Here is a 15870-nt window from a genome sequence, read left to right as displayed (position 1 = left end):
GTAGCGGGCACTTTGCTAGTTATGTATAAAGTAAACAAGGCGTTTACCCCCGCCGGGGATAACAATCTTGGCGCGATGCGGGGGCTTGACGCCACAATCTGCTCATTCAATTTCTTTGAGTGTTGAACTGGGGGGTTGTGACTGACCAAAGGTTATCCACTCCTTGTCGAAGACCTACACAATACACTGAAATCCTACAGTGTATTTTTGGGGTGAGTGACATATATAGGGTGTTTTTTTAAGCCCGATAGAACTTGAAATTGTAAAAAATAACACAAAATATTAAATTCTAATCAAAAAATTTTTTTTATTCGAAAGATCAATACGTGACATTAACACTTGAAAATGATTTCGGGCATATGGGCACCGCGGCTGTTCTTGACGAAGTGCATTCTGGACGTCCAATTTTTGGCCACTTTTTCGAGCACTGCTGGCCGTATGTCACGAATAACACGAACAATGCTGGCCTCCAAGGCATCAATTGTTGCTGGTTTATCAGCATAAACCAGTGACTTCACGTAGCCCCACAGGAAATAATCGAGAGGTGTCAAATCGCACGACCTTGGAGGCCAATTGACAGGTCCACTTCTCGAAATCAACTTATCGCCAAATTTTGATTTCAATAAGTCGATGGTTGCGTTCGCCGTATGGCACGTAGCGCCATCCTGTTGAAACCACATCTCCTCCGGATCAATGTCATCCATATTTTCAAACAAAAAATCATTGATCATGGTGCGGTAACGATCTCCATTGACCGTAACGCGAGCTCCGGCCTCATTTTTGAAGAAATAAGGTCCGATGATGCCACCAGCGTGAAAACCGCACCATACGGTGCATTTTTCTGGATGTAATGGAGTCTGTAGGGTCTCTTGTGGATTGGTCTCACTCCATATGCGGCAATTTTGCTTATTAACAAACCCGTTAAGCCAAAAATGCGCCTCATTGCTGAACACAATTTTGCGATAAAAAGATAAAAGTTGCGCGAATCGACGACTGATTTTCAAAGTAAATTTGGATAATTTCGTAGCGTTGTTCAAGCGTGAGTCTATTCATGATGATTTGTCAGAGTATACTGAAACAAATAAAAAAAGTTTCATCAAAATTTAATTTTTTGTGTTACTTTTTACAATTTAAAGTTCTATCTAGCTTAAAAAAAACACCCTTTATTTGGTTACTGATCTCCTACCAAAATAATTCGAGATCCCCTAACACAAGGGTGTTAAGCGACCACGTGCCCATCGGTTTTTAAGGTTTGCAGTCAGGGTACCGACTGTATTATAACGGAGCCTCGTTGATACCTGGGCACCTCAACGAGTAGCAGGCTAAGTTGTCAAGTTCCAGTCATGGTAGTGGAGGGCTATGCCATGGTTGTACTCAGTTCCCCCATCTAAAAATCTCTCTATGGATGAAAAAATTTTAAACAAAAACTCAACAAAAACCCAAACCCCCTTGATAACGACCCCGGCTATGACTATGGACACTGCTGCACCTAGTGCAATTAACCTAAATTTGGGCGGGGACGACTATCCCACACCAACCCTGGACAGAGTTAGCGACTCAATAAACTCGCAGAGCAGGGAATTGCTCAATATCCTGAGGGAAAGTGCGTCCCTTCACCTGAGTCGGGAAAGTTCTCCCATAAGCAACTGGGAGGACATCCCCCTGTCTGATGACGAGATGGATACTACGGTCATCCCATCTCAGAAGGACAAGGAGATGTCCCCCTCGGTTGCTTCTGGGAGCACAAAACCGGATGGAAAGGGAGTAACTCCGTCAGGGGATGATATGTCAGGGGATGATATGTCGGTGGCGACCGATAGACCCAGTTTTCCCAGGCAGGACGCCTTGGTGGATGAGGCTATGGATGATGAGACTGGAAATTCTCTCACCTCCCCATCCATCAAGAGTAGTAAGGGCCGGGAAAGAAAGGACAAACATGGCTACAAAATAGCAGTTAACTACTGCTCTAGATTTGTAGACAAGTCTCCAGGTGAGGTCTCCCCGGCGGAATTCCGGGAGATAAGGTTGAAGCTCCGCTTTTTGAGGCGTATTGAGAGGAAATACCCTCATTTTGAGAAGCTTCCACTTCCAATCGACCGGATTCCGAGGCCGCATCCGGAGGTAGACGCCAGCCCAATGACTGGTTTGACTTCCCCGGAACCAGCCATAGAACAAAATCCAGTAGTGCCGGCCTGTTCGAACCCTTTGCGGACACCTAATGTGTCTGCGGTAGGGGAAGACACCCGGACCTCACTGGTCCCACCGACACGGTCCTCGAAGTCGGAGAAGCAACTTGTGAATTCACGGGAGGAGTTGCCACATCAGCCCCCAGCTACTGTGACAGCCCCGCCGGTGAATGCCACAAAAGCTGCTGGGGAAAACATGGGCGGGAAATGCTCTCAGGCCGCTGATTTGCGGAAGCCTGTTAAACAGGCATCTGCGGTATCGGTGACGAGGAACAAATCCAGCCCCTCGGGGAACAACAAAATTGGCCCGAAAGGGAATATCGGCACTGCTGGAGGTCGGGTGATTGATGGGACTGACGGCCCTTCAACCTCAAAGCTGGCTAGCGGTCAGAAGACTACTTCTTCAATACAACCAGGTATGAAGAGAGTGAGGTCTTCTGAGGATCCGCATCCAGATGCTAAGAGGCTGGGTGGTCGCCAGTCTGATAATCGACCGGCTTCGTATGCAAAAATGGCCGCTCGACAGACGGTTAAGGGAGTTCAACCAGGGAGGGCCTGTAAAGGCAGCCCGGGCCAAAATCTTCCTAAACCTGCTGGAGAGAAGCCATATGAGCCACATAGGCCTGCAAGAATGACGGCCCCAGATGACCTTTTGGAGGCAATCATTGATAGAACTGACCCTGAAGGGAGGATCAGTGACGATCACTGGTTGCTGGTAGAAGGTCTTTTGAGGAATGTCATTACTTCCGATGATGTGGATGAGAGGAAGACCGGCTTTGGCAGCGCATCCGTATACAAGGGTGTAAAAGTTATTAACAGCAAGGATGAATCGCGTGATTTCCTCACCAAACAGTAAATAGCTCTGACGCTCTGTGGGACGGCTGCAGGCTGGCTGCGATTCCCATCGCCGAGATCCCATCTAGAGTAGCGGCTACAACATGGGTGCCACCTCCTGCTTCGGATGTGGCACAGGTGTTGAAGCTGATCAGGAAGCAAAACAGGCCCATCCAGACCGACAGCTGGAAATTGGTGAGATCATACCCAGAAGGCGGAGGCACGGTGATGAAGTTCACCATGGACAGTTCAAGCGCAGAGTTCATTAAGAATTGTAAGGGAGAGCTGGACTTCGGGTTGGGTTGGCTTCGGTTCCGCTTCTCGCAGCCTCAGTAAGGAGTTCGGGCAGCAGGGCCTTCGCGTGGTGCAGATCAATCTGCATCACTGCAAGGCGGCGGCTGCAGAACTCCTTCTCTCCCTTACAAAGTCGATAATTGACATCGCTTGGTCCAGGAACCCTATCTCTACAAAAATAGGGTTTCTGGACTAAACGATGGGCGGTACTCACTGTTCTATTCGTCGAATGGGGAGAAGGTAAGATCTTGTATTATAGTGAAGAAAAGTTTAAACCCTATTCATCTCTATAATTACAGTGATGGCGACACGGCGGTAGTGAGGCTGGAAGTAGGCTCCGGAAGGGCATTGGTGCTAGTCTCGGTCTACATGCCGTACGAGGTACCTGACCCACTTAGTCGATTGGTGCGCAAGCTAGTGGATGAGATCTCGGGCAGTTGTAATCTCTTAATGGGCTGTGATGCAAATGCCCATCACTTCCACTGGGGTAGCAGTGACACTAATACGAGAGGTGAGTCCATATTCGATTTTATTTTAATTAATAATCTACGAGTGTGTAATAGGGGAAATACGGCCACATTCCAGAATAGGGTAAGGGAGGAGGTAATAGACCTCACCCTTACAAATATGGAGGATACTTCCATAACAGACTGGAGAGTATCGGAGGAATGTTCCTTTTCGGACCATAGGACGATACACTTTCGAGTCTCGAGTGGAAGTAAGCGGCAACAACCTCATAAGAATCCCAGGAGAACTAATTGGGAGAAATTCAACTCCATGGCCTCTTCAAGACTGTGTGAAATATCTGAACCTCACACAGAGAGGGAAGTGGACAGACGGGTTGAGGATCTCACAAATGTCCTCAGGGATTGCTATGAAAAGACATACCCATTAACTTATCCAGGTAGGTGAACACAGCCCGTTTGGTGGAACAAAGATCTAGCTAACCTCAGGAAGGTTAGCAGGAGAGCATATAACAAAGCGAACAGGACCAAACTTAGTACGGATTGGGATCTGTATAGGAACAGTTTCAATAAGTACAAAAGTGAGGTCAGGAACGCTAAGAGAAGCTCCTGGATTAACTTTAGTGAGTCGATAGAGGGAGTAAACGAGGCGGCAAGATTTCGTAAGGTAATCTCAAAGGACCCCAAACCTATTGGGAGCATCAAACGAAATGATGGCACGTGGACGAACTCTGCTCTAGAGACTCTTGACCTATTGGCAGATACCCACTTTCCGGGATGCAAGGACGCTGTTTCGTATCCGAGCTCGGAAACGAACATAACCTATACACCCGATGAGAGGTTCTTCGTCGATAGGTTGATAAGTGACTCAAGGATCTCTTGGGCGATCAGCACTTTTCAACCCTATAAATCTCCTGGCCCAGATGGTGTCATTCCGGCGATGCTTCAGAACGCACCACCGATATTGATCACTATACTGAAGGTTATTTTTAGGGCTTGTCTATTGCTGTCGCACGTACCGGCACTGTGGAAAGAGGTAACAGTGACTTATATCCCCAAGGCTGGGAAGCCAAGCCACGCGTTGCCGAAGGACTACAGACCGATAAGTCTTTCTTCCTTTTTATTAAAAACTTTAGAAAGGTTGCTCGACTTGGAGATTAGATCGTACATAAATTGTGACCTTATAAGCAGCTCTCAGCATGCTTATATGAAAGGGAAATTGACAGAAACAGCGCTACATGAGATAGTAAGTTATATAGAGAAGAATATGGATAACTTGGATCACACATTGGCCGCTTTTCTAGACATAGAGGGAGCGTTCAATAATGTGAAGCTTGAATCCATTCATTCTTCTCTAGAGCTTTTGAGTGTCCCCTCTATCCTAATCCACTGGATTGACAGAATGCTGGAAAGCGAAATACCTGGGAGTGATCCTGGACCATCGGCTAAGATGGAATAGGAACACGGAGGAGCGCACCAAGAGGGGTTTAATCGCGCTTTATTCCTGTAAGAACTCCATAGGCAAGAGCTGGGGCCTCAGACCACATGTAATACATTGGCTGTATAGGACAGTGGTCAGTCCCATTCTGACCTATGGTTGTCTCGTTTGGTGGCATGCCCTAGGCAATAATTCCAATCTGTCCAAAATAGCTACTGTGCAAAGAGCTGCGTCAGTACTCGTTACTGGAGCAGCAAGAAGCACCCCTCAGGCCGCATTGAATGCCATACTGAACGTCCAACCTATGGACATTTTTGTACAGTATCAAGCATCACGATCTGCCTTGAGGCTTAAAGAGCTAAATCTGTGGCGTGGTTCACATCTTGGACATGCTAGTGTCCTGCAGCGGATAGGTAGCCAGATTGGACTAAGAGCCAGGGGAGATGAGACTGACTAGCCTGGACTTTGACACAGCTGAAGTATTAATCCCCGACAGGAGTGAGTGGGCACGAGGCAAACCACTTCCCGATAGTCTGTCGATCTTCACCGATGGGTCGAAGATGGAAGAAGGCACGGGATCTGGTGTGTTTTGTGAAGAACTAGACATCAGGAACTCATATAAGCTTAATGACAATTGTAGTGTTTTTCAGGCAGAAGTTTTTGCGGTTTTGAAAGCCATGGAATTAATAGTGGGAATGACGGACCTTATAGATAAGGCAGTCACTGTTTATGTGGACAGTCAGGCTGCTATAAAAGCGTTATGGTCCTACACTATTAAGTCCAGGATAGTTCAAAGATGCAAGTCTCTCTTAAAAACATGTAACATAGTTGTTAGGTTTTGTTGGGTTCCAGGGCATTGCAATGTTGAGGGAAACGAGATAGTTGATGAATTGGCTAGAAGAGGATCCCAATCCTCGGACCTCACGGTAGAGGATTGTGTCAAGCCACCTCTCTGCTTTTTCCTCGACAAACTTAGTAAGCTCTACGCAGAGAAAACCGTTAAAGTTTGGCAAGATGTGCCTGGATGTAAGGTATCTAAGTCAATCTGGTCGGTTATCTCATGGCGTAGAACTTCGTCCCTCCTCTCGCTGTGCAAATCAGAAATCAGAACCGTTGTGGGGGTAATAACCGGTCACTGCGGAATAAGATCCATGACTTGCAAGCATGGTAGAACAAGAAAAGGTAGCAGCAATACCCAGCTGACTGAACTGGGTTGTAGTGTTAGTGTCAAATTCCATTCGACATTTTATGTATTTATTTCTATGTTCGATGTATATTAGGGATATATATTTTTGAAGAACAAATTTATTCATCAGAAAAAAAACTATTTCCCATAAAGACGGCTTCATATCATTGACATGTAACCTCCTCCAGGTCCGAACGACATGCCGCACACTAAAACACCGCTTATAGAGGCGGTACAATATTTGTTAATATGTGTGGTATTTTCTTAAACTTGAAAAGAATGAAGCCCTAATAAACATGTGCTTTTTTGTTTTCAAAAGCAAATGATTGAAACATCTTCTCTTTTTTCAATGAATTACCAGCGACCCGAAACATTTTTGCAAGTATTCTACTTTCTGCGAGAAATTATGCATTTAGTGGAATGATATGGAAACATTCAAATTGAAAATCTAACGAGTTTTCATTCATGTTTTCCAAAATATTCAATCAAATGTGAAAAATTATTAGTTTTTTAAATTCCAATAATTTATAGACATTTCCTTGTTTTGTTTACATTTACGTTGACACTAAGGTTTACAAACAAAAACAAATTCCTTTGTGGTTGTTGTTCGAGTTGTATTTGTTGTAGTATTAACTTTACCTTGTATTTGTTCTACCATGACTTGCAAGTGGGATGGCAATAACATTGAGTACTGTAGGTTATGTGAGGATGAGGAGGAAACGGAGACAATCGAGCACCTTCTATGCAGATGTCCTAGACTGATGGTCAAAAGACATAGACTATTTGGTGAACATGTGATTGAATCTCTTTCCTACTTCGCCTCTATTGACCCTACAGTGTTGGTAGTTTACTGCAAGAGCCTTAAGTTGCTCTGGGGTAGGTCAGCACAGACCATGGCACAATTACCCAGGTAGTGGCATCGTAAAATTTTGAATATGTTATGTCAAAACTTTCTTTATGTTGTTGGGGAAATTACAACAAAAATAATTTTTTTATAAAGGGATTTGACTTTTCATATTCGATCAGCTGGTGTGATACCACTACCTGGTAGTTCTGCCATGGCACAGACCTAAAACCATTAAGCTTAAGCTGGGTACACGTTGTCAGTTTTGAATGACGATTTTTTGCAATTATCGATAACTGTCCAACCGTCCAGCAACCACAAAATATTTTGTGGTTGCATGATGAATAACAAAAATGAACGGCCACACTAGCAAGCAACAACAAAGCTGTCATTCAAAACTGACAATGTGTACCCAGCTTTTCTCTTCTCTCTTGTCATACCAATTTCCGCTTCCCCTCCTGTCCAACCTAATCATCTCCCCCCCCCCCCCCCCCCCCACACAGCACATCAACAGACCCACCCACAGTCACACAGCACCACATAGCTCCATCCACAACAGGCACCACATCACTTGTCTTCCACACCACCAATATCTTCACACACTAGCTTTGTTCCTTTACTTTTTTAATGGTAAGGGTGGTAAAAGAGAAAAGTGTCAAAGTTGCTCAAAATTGCGCTCTCATGAACATTTTTACCAGAAAAGTAAAGGAACGGAAAATGGTATATCTGGCAGCAATGTCAAAAAGAAACATAATGTGTGTTCGTTTACTCACAATTTGTACAAATTGTTACTGGATGCTGTTCGTTTACTCTTCAGTACAATGCAAAAGACCTTAGTCGTTTGTAAGAAGTTACTGGACTTGTACAAATTATTGAGTAAACGAACACACCTATAGAAAAATCAATTTTCGTCTTTTATTTCACAGTTTTTAATTTAGTTTTGTCAGCTTTCGACTTTTTATTCTGTTTATCGTCTATTTGTGAAATACTCGTCAAAGAAAAGTCGAAAAATCAGTTCTGCCATTTTTTACCTGCAGAAATTTTGCTGGTAGCCTGTGGTAGAAGAGAAAGCCATTTTCGCTCTCTCTTCACTCTCTTAAAAATTGCTTCCAGTTTTGCCACTTTTCGGGGTTAAGGAACGCTTTGCAGGTTAAAAATGGTAACAAATGGGAAAAATGGTAACCTCAGGTAAGTAAAGGAACTCAGCTACTATCATCAGCTGAAATAGCCACGCATCATCAACTACATATATGGTAACATGGGGCGCCTTCACCACGTTTTTGTTCAAAATGTTCTCATATCGACACCGTTAAAGTTTTTTCAAATTTTATTTTTGATAAAAATATTAGCATATCTTGACTATATGTTCTGATATATGAATGGTTATAATTTTGTTTTTAAAATATAATTTTTGAGAATTTACAAAATGTCTAAAAAGTGGCGAAGCCTCCCCACCAATGGGGCAGCTTCGCCATCGATATGGGACATTCACCAACGGGCTCTAAAACTGCAAATACCAAACTTCTTCCTTAAATATCAACATTATGCGAAAAAGGAACATTTTTTATATTGAATAATCAAAAATAATTTTAAAATTCACAAAAAGAACCAGAGTCAGTACTTAATTGAAGTAGGTACTTAAAATTTAGGTACAAAAATCATAATATTACTAAAAGAAGATACGTTTAGGATAATAATTGATTTTAACTTCACATTATATGTGGTATATTTATGGCATAAAAAATTTAAGTTAAACATTACAAATTTCTAACATTAATCCACCACACCCCTATCATGGCGTAGGCGCCCCACCCCTTACATATTTCATAATATTACTATATTGACATTTGTAATTGATTTTTTCATTCGAATTATTTGGATTTATAATCTTCAGTAGTTGTCTTTTAACGGCATAAAATAATGTTTTTGATATCACAAAAAGGTAAAGGAGATATCACATAACATACCTACCATAATTATTTTTCCCAATACCCTGAAAACACAAAACCGCGTGCGTCCGCTATCATACCTATGACACAACTGCCAACTTTTGGGAGATGGTAGACCTACATTAAACTTACAATTTTTCCTTTAACGGATTTTTTCTATCATTTGTAGTTTGCGAGAAAATCGGCGATGGCGTAGCCGCCCCAGTGGCGAAGGCGCCCCATGTTACCATAAGCTTTGTTCCTTTACTTTTTTAATGGTAAGAGTGGTAAAAGAGAAAAGTGTCAAAATTGTTTAAAATTGCTCTCTCATGAACATTTTTACCAGAAAAGTAAAGGAACGGAAAAATGGTAGATCCGGCAGCAATGTCAGAAAGAAACATAAAAAAATCAATGTTTGTTGTATATTATTTATACTGGGCTGAATCGGTCAGTATTTTGATAAAATAAAAAAATCAATTTTCGTCTTTTATTTCACAGTTTTTAATTTAGTGTTGTCAGTGTTCGACTTTTTCTTCGGTTTTTCGTCCATTTTGTGAAATAATCGTCAAACAAAAGTCGAAAAATCAGTTCTGCCATTTTCTACCTGCAGAAATTTTGCTGGTAGCCTGTGGTAGAAGAGAAAGCCATTTTCGCTCTCTCTCCCCTCTCACTCTCTTAAAAATTGCTTCCAGTTTTGCCACTTTTCGGGGTTAAGGAACGCTTTGCAGGTTAAAAATGGTAAAAAATGGTTAAAATGGTAACCTCAGGTAAGTAAAGGAACACAGCTATATATAACATATCGTTTTGCACAGTCATCACCTGAATGCACAAATCACCATATAGCCATCAGTTACACATCATCACCATCTACAAGCACAAAACACCATATAGCCGTACTACAAGTAACCCATGCATAACCATCACATCTCTCATACACCATCGCCCAATCAACATCAACACACATAGCCATATCCATCATTTACAATCAAATAGCCCAAACCATACATCACTACAATATCTTTCACCTCTACAACACACACAATTCAATAGATTGGATGATCACAATGGACCTCAAGGTCTCCGAGTGGAGTAGCTGCCAGCATGGCAGTTACGCATCCTGAACCTAAACTAAACATGGCGTTCTTTAGGGCGTACGATGGAAAATATTTTATAAAATGAAGAAGATAGAGAATATCTTTAAAAATAAAAAAACAGTTGGCATTGTGCGTACGAATAAAAATGAAGTTTATACATATTTGTAAAAATATCAATATCGATATCTATCGAAAAGATATGACTCCACAACAATAAGGTACATCCCTTTAAGTACACTTTTGAACTAATCCCTATTTTTTCGGCAAGTTCAAATGTCCAAAAAGGACCACAAATTGCTGACAATCCCACGGCAGAGAGTTCTTTGCACCGGATTGACCCGGAACTAAACAACAACATTGTTCCGGCCAGCGGCTGCCACCTCAGTGTACATTTGTATGTTTGTATTTGTTTCGTTTTTCTATGTTGGGAGCAGCATATCCCGGAATGCCTGCTCCGAATCCTTTTGGTCCGTGCCGGGACGGAGGAAAACCCAGGACAAATATATTTGTGCTCGGTTTGTCACATCCGCATCTTCAACCACATCCAGCCTTCGGTGAGATGCAATAGATGTTAGGAGTGGGTGCATCTAAGGGGTTGCTCTGGACTTGCCCACGTGAGGGACTACGACAGGGGCTATGTTGCTGCATGCTGTCCCCTCGACAACAACCGCACATGCAGCCTTTAACATCAGCCGTCGTTGTCCCAATCCCGGACTCCGAGGTAAGATCGAGGAAATAGTAGATTTCATGAGTCGGAGGAATATCAAGGTCGCTGCGGTGCAAGAAACTAAGCTTACAACGTTGCGATGGTTACAACGTGCTAAGGAAGGATCGCACCAGAAGTGGAGGTGGGGGATTAGCTTTCCTATTGCACCAGTCTGTCCAATACAGACCTATCTCGCTTAAGCCTGTCTCTAATGACCCGTACATGGAGTGTATTGGGGGAAGCAGTCAGGTGTAAAACTGCCGAGATAGAGTTGCTGAACGTATACATCCCGCCGAGAAATAGCTGTATCTCAGATTACGTGCCTAACATTAGCCCGCTTTTGGAAAGTCATAATCGTCTGGTCCTGGGGGACTTTAATGCGCATCATGAGATGTGGCATTCGGCCCTCGGAAACGACAAGAGAGGTATGGCGCCGGCTGAGCAGATTGACAGCTCTACGTTTTGCATGGTCAATGAGGACGCCCCTACCAGAATTAGAGGAGAGTGTCACAGCTCGCCAGACATAACCATCGCGTCACCTGGTCTCCCGAAGTAAGACCAAACTTCCCAGCATAGGCGACGGGATTAGCAAATGAGCGTGATGAGCTTCGCCGAACCAACCCCAATGACCCAAGAGTCAGGAGCTGACACTGGAAGTTAACAGGCTGGTCGGCGAACATAAGCGGAAGAAGTGGTTAAATCATCTCAAGAGTTGCAACATTGGAGCCGGTATAGGTGAATTGTGGGCAACGGTTAAGTCACTCTCAAACCCTGGAAGAAGGGAAGATAGGACCTCAGTCACGTTTGGCGACGTTACGTTGACTTACCCGAATAGGTGCGCAAGTTATTTCAATCGACAGTTTGTCGAGCACCCCGAGATTGACATGGCGAAGAGAATTACGTCGCATCAGATCTCTTCCTGCCGAGGAGGAACCACCACAGTTTACAATGGATGATGTTGCCAATGCCATCAGGAACGCTAAAACATCCAAAGCGTTGGGCCCTGATGGAATCTCCATGGTAATGCTGAAGCAGCTGGATGAGTCGGGAGTGGAGTATCTCACTAAAGTTCTCAACTTGTCGCTATCCACCCTCATTGTTCCCGAAGCCTGGAAAATGGGCAGGGTGGTCCCACTACGGAAGCCCGGCAAGGATGCCAGCAAAAGTGAATCGTACAGGCCGATTTCGCTTTTTTCTCCCGTAGCAAAGACCCTTGAGGCCTTAGTCCTCCCCAGTATCAGAAATATCTATCAAGTTGCCGATCATCAGCATGGATTCCGTAAGCAGCACAGCACGACAACTGCCTGCACGCCATTACCACACATATTTGTCAAGGACTCAACCAGAGACGGCCGTGCGATAGAACAGTGATGGTGGTGCTTGACTTATCAAGAGCCTTTGCTACAGTCAGGCACTCCACGCTGTTTGAGGACATTGAGCAGACAACCCTCCGGCCAAGGTTGAAACGTTGGATAGTCAATTATATGTGTGGACGCCAGTCGTACGTGGAATTCAGGAACAAGAAGTCCAAACCCCGTAGAGTGAAACAGGGAGTTCCCCAAGGTGGGGTGATATCTCCGGAACTGTTTAACCTCTACCTCTTCTGTATTCCGCCCCCTCCAGTCGGCATCGATATCGTAACGTATGCGGATGATTGTACGATCCTGGCGTCGGGTACCTATCCTGATGACATCTATCAACTATTTAACCGATCATACCACATTTTTTTCATTCGAGGAATATGTAGATTTACGCCACAAAATGAACAGCCACTTTGTTCACCAAATGGACAGCGCAGTTTGGAAGAGAATTAAATGTCGTGGTCGACTGTAGCAGAATTCCGACCACAAACTGCCCCAAAATTTTTGGGGTCACAAGTCGTGCGCGCACACCACAGCTATCTGCGACAAACTGAAAAGTAGGAACAAGGTCCTCAAGTCCCTAGTCGGCAGCAATTGGGGTGCAGATAAAGAAACCTTGTTGACCACATATAACGCGATAGGTCGGTCTGTGGTAAACTATGCGGCGCCAGTTTGGTCCCCGAGATTATGTGATACGAATTGGAAAAAGATTCAAACTAGCCAGAATGCCGCCCTGAGAACAGCAACAGGGTGCCTCCTCAAAACTTCAGTGGACCATCTACATGAGGAGGCAGAGCAACACAATGAGATGCTTTCGTTGCAGTACCTGCTTGGATGTTACCGTGTGAGCCATCCCAATCACCATCTTGTGGGTAGGCACGACACATTCAGGCAGATCAGGAAGGATATCCATGCTCTAGAGGAGAGAACCCCTAGATCAACAAGCATATCAAGCAGGTTTAAGTAGTATTCACACGGATGCTGTTGCCAAGTCCTTAAGCAATTATAGTGTGAATAAAGTCCTCGAAATACATCCCCCATCTATTGCAGCTGAGGAGCGTCAGCTGCCACGACAAACTAGAGTAGTTTTGGCTCAACTACGCTCGGGATATTGCAGTCGCCTAAATTTTTATTGGGCGGAAATCGACCGCGCCGTGCAAGACATCTGCCCAGTATGAGGCATGGGCCCGCACGAAACAAACACCTTTTCAACTGCCCAGGTAAACCTACTCATCTAAGTCCAGTCGATCTGTGGTTACATCCCATCGAAGCAGCCACTTTCATGGAACTGGAGACAGACCCAGAGCCAGATTGAACAGAAGAACGAACATACAAAGATAATAACAAACACTGTTACAACGACAAAAAGTGTGAATATATTTCGAAGAATTTGTTATAAAATAAAAAAAATGTAGCTCTAAATTCTATAGAAGACAAATGGGACATCATACGGACTCACACAGAGATACCAAAAGAACTTTTTATGGAAATATTGACACTGTGCATAAAGGATACACGATACTTCAGTTTTGATCATAAAATTTACAAACAAAACAAAGGAATGCCAATAGGTTCCCCTGCTTCACCAGTAATGCCAGACATCGTGATGGAAAAGCTTTTGGACTCGTCAATACAGAAAATGCAGACGAAGCCACGAATTTTGACTAAGTATGTCGACGATATCTTCGCTATCATAAAGAAAAATGACATAACGGCAACCCTGGATATACTAAATACATACAACTCGCAAATCCAATTCACGATGGAAATTGAGACAGACAACAGATTGCCATACCTAGACGCGATAGTGATAAGACATGAAAATGAACTCAAAGTAAACTGGTACCAAAAACCCACAGCGTCGGGTAGACTTATTAACTTCACTTCCAAACACCCAAGAAGAACAATTATTAATTCAGCAACTAACTTTATAGCGAGAGTTCTAGATATCAGCGACAAAGACTTCCACGTTGAGAACATCAATACAATCAAAGATATTTTAATCAAAAACAATTTTCCTATGAAAACAATAAACAACTTGATTTCACGTACAATAAGAAGAGATAAAACCCAAGCACTAGAGAAGGGGCCTAAAATCTATAAAACAATGACGTACACAAGAGGTTTTTCGGAAAGAATACAAGCATCCAATATATGTATGTCGATGGTCAGACTAGCACGATTTCAACATGGCGACGTCAAGTTTATAGGCGAGGGGTATGAAGTAGTGAAACCCACGTACATGGTTTTCTGTGTTTGTTATGTTGCCTCTTCTTGTTTTTCGTTGCAAGATTATTTCTTCCATTTTCTTTCATTTTTATTTTCTCAAGCAAACGTTAACAACAAAACAAACATAAAAAGATTTAATAAAAACATTTTATTAATGAAATAGTGAAAATTTAACTATTAATATTAATTTAATTATTAATGTTAATTATTTTATGTTGTTTTTTTTTTGGTTTATTTATGTCTTTTTTGTTTTTATTGGTATGAGAAACACAACAAACGCGAATGGTAAAATAAAGAGGACACGCAAAAATCTTAAATTTCACGTTAACGTGTGTGGACACTAACGAAACTTGAAAAGAAACTTTACCGAAATTGGTTTCAAGAAACCTTGCTAGTCTGACCATCGACTATATGACAGTTCCAAATATGAACTGGCATTTAAATCCCATAACACTTTAAATAACGTTTTCAGCAAATTAAAAGATAAAATTAAAGACGAGGACAAGTCCAATGTAGTATACAAAATCAACTGTAAAGGAGACAAGTCCAACATATGCCAAAAGGTATATGTTGGCACTACTAAGAGTAAACTAAAGACCAGAGTATCAGGACACAGATCAGATCAAAAGGCACATAACAAACCCCTGGATCAAAAAACAGCTTTGGCAGCACACTGTGCCGTAACAAACCACACACCCGACTTCAATAACATTAAAATATTAACTCAAGAGACTAATTATCATAAACGTTATACTCTTGAGATGTTACACATCATAAACACGCTGAATGATATACGGCTAAACTATAAAACAGATACAGACAATTGTGCTCAAATGTATAGGCACACAGTCATCAAATACAGATATGACAAACTTCAGTTGAAGAAAGTACTTGGAACAGATAAACCAGAACTCTCTTTCAAGTAATTTTGTTGTCAATAAGTTTTTAAATAATCTCTGTTAACACAATTATTATTTGTAGTTCCCTGAAAATGATTGGAGACTCCAATCGAAATATTGGAAAAAAAGAAAATATATAAAAATCAACACCCGATTTTTATTTTAGCCGAACAATACCAATAATAATAAAAAAAAATACAAACTAAAGTTGTAAACATTTTTGTGATAATTTACGAGACGGAAATTTTTAATGGATTGGAGTACATGCCGAAACTGAACTAGTGATGGGAAGTCAACATAATAAAACCCCTTTAGGATGACGAAGCAAAATCAGATGCGCTTGGATTAATTGGAGAACGGAGAAGGTAAACTCAAATGTGATTGAATTTAATAGAAACTTTTTTAAT

General features: G+C 42.4%; 1 long non-coding RNA gene across 1 annotated transcript; it reads left to right on the top strand.

The window, feature by feature from the left end:
- Positions 1–13926: 13926 nt before the first annotated feature.
- Positions 13927–15840, top strand: LOC141400647 (uncharacterized). Its single transcript, XR_012412163.1, has 3 exons — positions 13927–14458; positions 15037–15486; positions 15546–15840. It is a non-coding gene; the product is annotated as an uncharacterized lncRNA (long non-coding RNA).
- The last annotated feature ends 30 nt before the right edge of the window (positions 15841–15870 follow it).

This window comes from Musca autumnalis, unplaced genomic scaffold (genome assembly GCF_047663935.1).
Source record: "Musca autumnalis isolate F117 unplaced genomic scaffold, ASM4766393v1 scaffold_4, whole genome shotgun sequence".
In the NCBI taxonomy this organism is placed as follows: domain Eukaryota; kingdom Metazoa; phylum Arthropoda; class Insecta; order Diptera; family Muscidae; genus Musca; species Musca autumnalis.
Note: the sequence above shows the minus strand (reverse complement) of the source record. Positions and strands in the feature narration are given on the sequence as shown.